This window comes from Tupaia chinensis, unplaced genomic scaffold (genome assembly GCF_000334495.1).
Source record: "Tupaia chinensis unplaced genomic scaffold, TupChi_1.0 Scaffold000018_1, whole genome shotgun sequence".
In the NCBI taxonomy this organism is placed as follows: Eukaryota; Metazoa; Chordata; class Mammalia; order Scandentia; family Tupaiidae; genus Tupaia; species Tupaia belangeri.
Genome location: NW_006159448.1, coordinates 1326863 through 1335366, shown reverse-complemented (window position 1 = coordinate 1335366; position 8504 = coordinate 1326863). Strand labels below are relative to the sequence as shown.

At 42.1% G+C, this 8504-nt stretch overlaps 1 protein-coding gene across 1 annotated transcript in view; it reads right to left on the bottom strand.

Annotated features, from left to right (window-relative positions):
• Positions 1 to 8504, bottom strand: part of MAP2 (microtubule associated protein 2) — a 349368-nt gene that overhangs the window by 191315 nt on the left and 149549 nt on the right. The window lies entirely within an intron of this gene.

Genomic DNA, 8504 nt, shown 5'->3' with positions numbered 1-8504 from the left:
TTTTTTTGAGAGAGAGATTTTTGCTATAGGGTGCATGCACTTTCCAAAGAGACAGAGAGAAAGAAGAGACAGAAGGTAAGAAATCACACCGCCTCCCCCACATGGGGGATGTCCTCACCGCAATCCCATCTCCTTCACTCTACTCTCAGGATTTTGGGCATGCACATGTACCCGGCTTGAGTTTTAAGTTGCCAAGTCTGATACTAGAACCACAGCTGACTCTGGGGGAGTCTAGTGATGTAACCACTACGCCATCTGCTGGTCCCTGGACTCGACTCATTTCAAACTTTCATCCTTCATTTTTACATCACTTCAACCTCTGACCTGTAGCTGCCTAACAAAATAGGACCTAATCTAAACTGAAGACAACCAGGCTCATCCTCAGTATCCAGGTCCATTGCGGACACAGAGTTGTTTAAAGACATCAGGCACTGGCACTTACTTTACAGACCACCCTGGTGTTTGTAAACCCACTTGGAAGAAGATCTGAGTGAGCCTTCCAATAACCCTGACAGTGGAGTTGGATGGTTGCTCTATTGGACAAGAGCCCTCACACAAGAGTCACTCTTGGGCTTGTTTACTCTGTAACAGAGCTGGAATGTAGCAGCTTTACCAGAGACAAAAGAATTCTCTTCCTGTTTTCTACCCTCCTATTCTCTGTGAAGAACTGGGTAACAGTCTTCTGTTCTTACCAGAGAGGTAATACAGACATCACTATGTCATCAGACTCACATCATGGAGTGCAGTTTTAATCTCAGTGCGGCCAACCTGTTCACATGATGTGAACGAGATGATACCATAAGTCTGTTGTGTAATACCAGAATCAATGAAACCATAGAATTCAAATTTCTGAATCATATTTATTAATGCATTTTGAATTAACAGTGAATGTGAGATCACAGAGTTTCCAAAGGCTACTGGATATTACTATTTTTTTTTTCTTTGTGCAGGAACCAAGGTAAATCCCTGTTATTGTTCAAGAGCAGTTTCTACTACATAGAGCCTCGAGGCACTTTCAATCCCTATAGGGCCAACTACCTGAGATCAAAGTCAAACCAGCTGGCTGGTCCCACCCTGCCTCCAGGAAGGTGACAGACTTGTCCAAGGAGAGCCCTGAGGCCAGCACAGCTGACAACAAAGGCCCTGGGAAGAGTGGGATTCCCTCAGCCTCAGACAGGGAGTCCTGACCTTAGGCTTCCTAACCTGCTAGATGCCAGAAGGCTGCAGAAGCCTGTGCTCCTAGGTAGGAGCCTGGGGCACATCTACCCTAGTCGCCCAATCTTGTCATAGATGTGAATGAGTCTTTGCTGAGAACCTGGGTGACCTGGTCAGCCTGCTCCAGGTTGGGGTCAGTCAGCTGCACATTTGAGTTGGGGATGAACTCCAGCATGCAGGAAGGACACAGAGCACAGGAGTCCAGCTTCTTCCTCACTGGACGCAGAGAGGAGGAATCACAAATAAATTTAAAATGTTCTTTTCTTCTTCATCTTGTTTCCTTGACATCCTGAGCTCCTGCTTTGAATGCCGGCTCCAGGGCATGCTCTAGGTTCACAGTTTTCTTCTCCCTATCCCCTACTCCAACCACAACCAACCCTGAGTGACTAGCTCCATTTAGCCATCATCCCTACTGTTCTAGTTCAGGATATGTCTAATGTCACAAAGGCTTTAGCAAAAATGCAACTCCTCTTGGTGTCTTTGGGACCCTTGATGTGCCAGACTTTGGACCACATCCTGTAGCCCACGAAGACGGCAATGGTGAGATGCAGCGTCCTGTCCAGAGAGGCCCTGAGGCCGGGAACTTGGGCTGGAAGGGCCGTGGAGTGCACGGAGGAGCCTCCAGGACTCTGGGGCCTAGGACCTGCAAGCACAGGCAGTGGCCCTGTTTAGGCTGCCAGAGGCCCAAGGCGCCATCACTCCTGACCCTGGGCTGCAAGCTGCAAATACCAATGGCCAGGGTCAGCTTGTCAGATTCGCCGCTGTAGCAAGGAGGTTTGGAGCCTGTGGCCATCTCTGCTGCTCACCAGAGACCTAAAGGCTTAGGCCTGGCAGTGGGGATCCCAACTACATGATCCCCACAGTCCCTGCTGCAACTGGGTGGGGGGACCCTGGATTGCATCTATTACTTACTTCTGAACTATATTAAATAGTTTTTAACAGTTCAAAAAGAATGACAATATCTTCTGTTAAACTAGAAAATTCAATAGGTAATAACTTGGGGCCAGCGGGTAGCATGTAGGTTAAAGCAGCTGGATCCGACATGGCCAATTTGGTGGTTTGAGTCCCAGACCTAGTGGCTTAAAAAACATGCCAGGTGCCTGTGCGTGTGTGCCTAAAATCCCAAAAGGAGAATGGAGAAGGGATTGTTGCATGGCCATCCCCCCTCCAGGGTGATTTCTCACTTTCTCTATCTCTTTCTCTCTGTCCCTCTCTGGTGAGCATACACAACTTATGGCAAATACAGACACACACACACACACACACACACACACACACACACACACACCTTTGCTTATCTGGCAACCTCAACAAAAATACTTAACACCTCTTTCACTGATTTGGATAATATATAGTTGTAATATATGTGCACATATAGCAACAAACGATATTTCTTGTAAGAAAATGATGAGCATTATATCTATATCTTGTTTCATTTTGCATTGCTTAATAATTTTAAAAATATGAGCCCTGGAGATATAGCTTTAGACAAGAGGTTTATAATGCAGTTACCTTTAAGAAGTTTTACAAGGCAGATTAGAACATTTCAGTGTTTCATATGTCAACCTAACCTACAGAGGCTTTATGCTAGGTTTTCTCTCGTTGAAATATGTTTTTCCCTTTTGACTGTTTCTTCCACTGAGTGGTTCTCTTTTTTTAATAAATAAAATGATTTTTCCAGTGTGTGTGTGTGTGTGTTTGCATGTGCATGCAGGCAAGTGCATGTGTACACAAGGGTAGGGAAGGTATATCAGATTGCAATTTGGCAGTCATCACTTTTGAGTCCCATGTGTCTCACTAAGCAATAGAGACCAGAGCTGCAGCACAACTATGTGCCTGACACTGCGCAAAGCACTTTACAAGGTTCACATAAATCCTTAAGAATTTTAGAGGCAGGTAACATTATTACCCTCACTTCTCAGATAATGAAACTGAAGCACAGGAAGTTAAATAACTTGCCTAGGGCAACAGAGCTAATAGAACCACAAATCATCAGGAGAAAGGATACCTGAAAAAAAGTTTTGTCTTTCCAATATCTTTTCAAGCTGAAGAGCTACTGGGTTGTTGGAAAAGTCATGACGCATTTTTTGCACAGAAAAACAGAAAAAAATATGTCATGATTTTTCCAGTGACCCAATAGCATTTCCAAAATGAATACCCTCAGCAGGATAGGCAGGACACAGTCACTAGACTTTCTGCTTATGAATGCTACGCTGGTTACAAACCGCCTAAGTTGGGAATGTGACTAGATTTTGAGTGAAGGATGAGAGTGGAATATTGGCATTCCCCAGCTTAGAAGAAGATTAAATATTACTGGGGTTCCCTGCTAGCCTGCAAAAATCTACTTAACTCATAATGTTGTTTGAATCATAGCACAAATCTGAGATGAAAGTGCTTTTTGGTGTACTGTACTTGGAACACAGTTTCACGAATGTGGAATGAATTCGTGAAAGAAACTTAGGCTGTAATGTGAAAAGAGAAAGCTGAGTTTCTGTTTTGACTCCTGTATATAAAATAAGCTTCTTCATGACTAAAAAAACTAAAATTTTCCCTGCAGTTCTGTAGGCTCTCAGTGTTAATTTCCCTCACCCCCAACTCAATCATAAGCCTCAATAAAGAATTCCATTTAAGTCTTTCCACCCTCCTGGAATTTTCCATAATATAAAATTGCTTAGCTCTCAGCACCATTAAAACTGCCTCCCACTACAGCAGAACCTACCTAAAATGTTGAAAAAATAAACAAACAATGGAACTGAATGAGTGTCTGTTAGCATCTTAGCTTTCTTAAAATGCATGTATTTTTTAAGAAAATGTGAACTAAATCCTTGTATAGCCAATGAACTCTTAACAAATGAACGCCATGGTTGAATTCTAACCAGTAACATAGAAATAAACATATAAAACAAATAAAAAAAGACATAAAACCATAAAGTAAAGAATTAGGAACATAGAAATAAACATATAAAACAAATTAAAAAAAGACATAAAACCATAAAGTAAAGAATAATTAGAATTATGATTGCCAGTGGGCACCCTTCTGCTGTCTTCTGGTATGAATCATCTGTTATTTTCTAGTCATTTAGTTAGAAGCCCTCTGAGCCAGGACATTATGATTATATTTGCCCATTCAGTGTTTAACCTTAAATTCTTTCTGACACTTTAAATTCTTCTGGAAATCAGGCAAAAAAATAAGTAAGTGATAAATAAATGCATACATGTAATATTTATCAGACTGTTACTGCCTGCTTATAGCCTATGGTCTCAGTTTACCTATTACCAAACTGAATCTAAAATTTTAACCTCAAAGTAAGCTTTTGGACTTCCATTCTACACTCTGCATTCTTTTCACAGAGGTCTACAGTGGCAGCATGAATATTAATTCACAATGATATCTTAGTTCTGTATGTATCCATCCTCTACCCCTGGAGAGAGGGAGAGTGGAGGGAAACAGTATATGGAACTCAAATATAAGACATCTGTGGACCAGAATGCTGGACTAAGTTTGGAGGACAAGAATAAGAGTAGAGAATTTCTCCTGGAGACAATCTAACAGCCATGGTCTAGAGTGGGAGCAGGGAGGTTTTAAAAACCCAAAAAGGCTTAATTTCAGTGCTCCATGAGAGGCTAGAAGTAGGAACCCCAGAGATAGGTATTGAGGAGACATTCAAAGAGCAAAAAAGACATCTGCTAAGGTAGAACCAAGAATGTTTGACCATGCCTTTGTTCTTAGCACTGTCCACAGGTACTTGGTAGCTGTCACTTTAGACATGCCCATTTGATCCATGATCCATGGTGTACATGCTGGACCCAGCTCCTAATCACTCTTAAGAGCCAGTCATGTGGAGTCTTGCCAACTTTTCAGTGTCATGGTGGCTGTTTCCAATCGCCCATAGTTGGAGGAGTTACAGACATTGACTAACTCTATGAATCAGGGCTTTTTTTTTTTTTTTTTTTTTTTTTTTTCCCCTCAAAACACACCACTCCTTTTGAAAGCCAGTTCAGCAGCATTGCACTAACGCTCAAAAAGTTGGAACAGCTCTCCTTTCATCATAATATATACCTTTAGGTGGTGGTAGTATTCCCAAATGCCTCACATAGGGACAAGGACAAATTAAGTAAATCTGGTAAGGAGAGTTCAAAAATAAGAGTAATAGAGGCAAAAAAACAAACAACAACAACAACAAAACACACACAACAAAGCAGAAAAAAATGACTTGAAATCCCATGTTGGATTCATTATATTTGTCACTGCTAGTAAGTGATGGTACTAAGAATAGCAACAATAATCAGAACAGTCATGTACATGTGGACATCAATGTATTATTTTCCTGTGTGATCTTACATTTTCTTCATAAGGTTTTTGTAAAGGTTCCGGATCCTGCAATGTTATTTTATTCTCACACGTTCATCCATAAACTCAAATATCTGGTTTATGGACAACACAATATCACAACTCGTGTTTGATAATTTCTAGTACATGGCTTTTCTCACTACACCATGGGTCCTCATCTCCCAGACCATGAATCAGTATCAATCTGTGGCCTGTTAGGAACTGGGCCACACAGCAGGAAGTGAGAGAGAGGCAAGCAGCAAGGGAAGCTTCCTCTGCATAGGCCGCTCCCTAGTGCTGGCATTACCACCTGAGATCTGCCTCCTGTCGGGTCAGCAGCAGCAGCAGACTCTCACAGGAGCCTGAACCCTATTGTGAACTGCGCATGCGAGCGATCTAGGTTGTCTCCTCCTTATGAGAATCTGATGCCTGATGATCAGAGATGGAGCTGAGATGATGATGCGAGCACCAGGGAGCGGCTGTAAATAATGTATCATGGTGAGTCGAAATAATAAAAATAAAGTGCACAATGAATGGAACGTGCTTGAATCATCCTGAAACCATCCTCTCCACCCCGGCCCGTGGGAAAATTGTCTTTCATGAAACCAGTCCCTGGTGCCAAAAGGTTGAGGACTGTTGAACTACAACACATTACTTCTTAACATGAGGTTACATTACTGGACTCCCATGTAGTCAACTGCAGTTTGAATCCCAGACTCGGCGGCTTTAAACTCACACAGGGTGTGTGTGCATGCATGCCCAAAGTCCTGAGAGGAGAAGGGATTGTGACATGGCTATCCCTCCAGTAGGTAATTTCTTGCTTTCTGTCTGTCTCTCCAGTGAGTACACACATCCTATAGCAAAGACAGACAGACAAACAAACAAAACAAACGAACAAACAAAAAACCTCTCTAAAAAATAATTTTGTAAAATATTTTAACTCAAGTCGGCCTCACAGCCTAGTGGTTAAGGAAGCCAGATCCCACAGTAAGCCACAGTTAAAATCCTGGCCTTAGAAGCTTGATAAATATGCTGAACACATGTGGGTATGTGCCCTAGATCCCAACAGGATGGAGAAATGGAAGAGAAGGAATTGTGACATAACCACATCCCACTGGGGTGTGGCTTTCTCTCTCTCTCTCTCTCCCCCCCTCTTTAGCTCTCTGTCTCTCTGTGTCTCTCTGGTGAGTGCACACCCTCTGACAATTAAAAAAAATTAACTCTCTTTTATGTCAACACAGCTCTCTCAAATAATATTAGCTAGGTTTTGAAAAATTCTCCAAGCTAAGCTAATTTACACTTTAATTAATTTTTAAACTAAGTATTTTAAAGACTAGTCTTAGTTACATATATAATAGGTCTCCACAAAGAAAATTATATAGGAAATGATGGCAGTGATACACACTTATAAAAAGGGTTGGAGACATTAGATTGCTTGCTTTACTCTATACTCTGATATTATTAGAAGCATAAATTCAACATTATTTAAATACATTATGTTCCTGGCACTGTGCTGAGTCTGTCTCTAAACCCCAATGTTTAAAAATAGAAGTAGATGGGATAAATGTAAGAAGCCATTTTAAGCAAAAGTTCCAAATGGCCTCAGAAACATTTTGGTTCATGATAGGTGTCAACCTTACACCAGTAAAGTGCAAAGGGCTAAGTCTTTCTACTATGAAATCTTACTTTAGTGTATATATATGTGTGTGTGTGTGTGTGTGTGTGTGTGTGTGTGTGTATGTATATATATAAGTTCCTATCCACAGTTCTCAGCAAAGACAATAATTAAAACATCTGCTCTCCATAAACCCTTACAGGCTGGATCCTTGGTGCAGTGCACAGAGGAAGCAGGATCCCATATGACTGACCAGAGTTCGACCCCAGCCAGAAGACATTGCAAAACATGTCAGACACAGGAATGTGTGCCCAGGTCACCAACAGGATGAAGAATTGGAGGAAAAGGGGTGGTAGCATGACCAGACCCTGTTGAGGGGGGCTTTCCCCCTCCCCTTCTTTCTTTCTCTTCTTTTGCATGCTCTCTAGCCTTTAAATAAATAAATAAATAAACACTTATGCATCTGTTCTACTTAAGCAGAAAATTCATGCATCATGATTCCATAACGGAAATAACTCATATTAAAAGTATATTTATTAGAATCAGCAGTTGATGTAATGGCTATGTCGCTGGACTCCCATGTAGTCTACTGTGGTTCGAATCCCAGATCCAGTGACTTAAACTCACACCAGGTGTGTGTGCATGTGTGCCCAAGATCCTGAGAGGAGAATGGAGGAGAAGGGATTGTGGCATGGCCATCCCCCTACTGGGGCGGGGGGGTGGGGAGGAGAGGTGATTTCTCATCTTCTGTCTCTCTGTCCCTCTCTCTTCCTGGCAAGTGCATGCACTCTGCAGCAGAATGCAGCAGAAACCTCTCAAAACAACAACAACAAAAAGTATATTTATTTACTTTGAGCTATTTAATTTTAGGGGCAGCATGGTATTCTGAGTAGTGCATAGGGTTGGGGTGAGTCTTAGTTTAAAACGGAGTTCTGTTATTTCCTAGCTGCAAAACCTTATGGAAGTTAGGTAGCCTAGACTTAATAAATCTATTCATCACATGATCTTCACGAAAAATAAATAATTTCATGTGCAAAATATAACAGTGCAGCTAAATATTGAGTACTCTCTCTTTTTATATTAGCCAAACCATACTGTGGTTTCCCTGTCAAAAAAAAAAGATTTGTGGGAACCAGCAGTTAGCGTAATGGCTATGTTGCTGGACTCCCACATAGTCGAGCGCGACTGGTGGCTTAAAACTCACGCCGGGCGCGTGTGCGTGCATGCCCAAGATCCTGAGAGGAGAATGGAGAAGGGACTGCGGCATGACCATCCCCCCTGGGGGGGGGGGAGTTGTCACTTTCTGTCTCTCTGTCTCTCTTTGTCTGTCTGGTGAGCGCACAC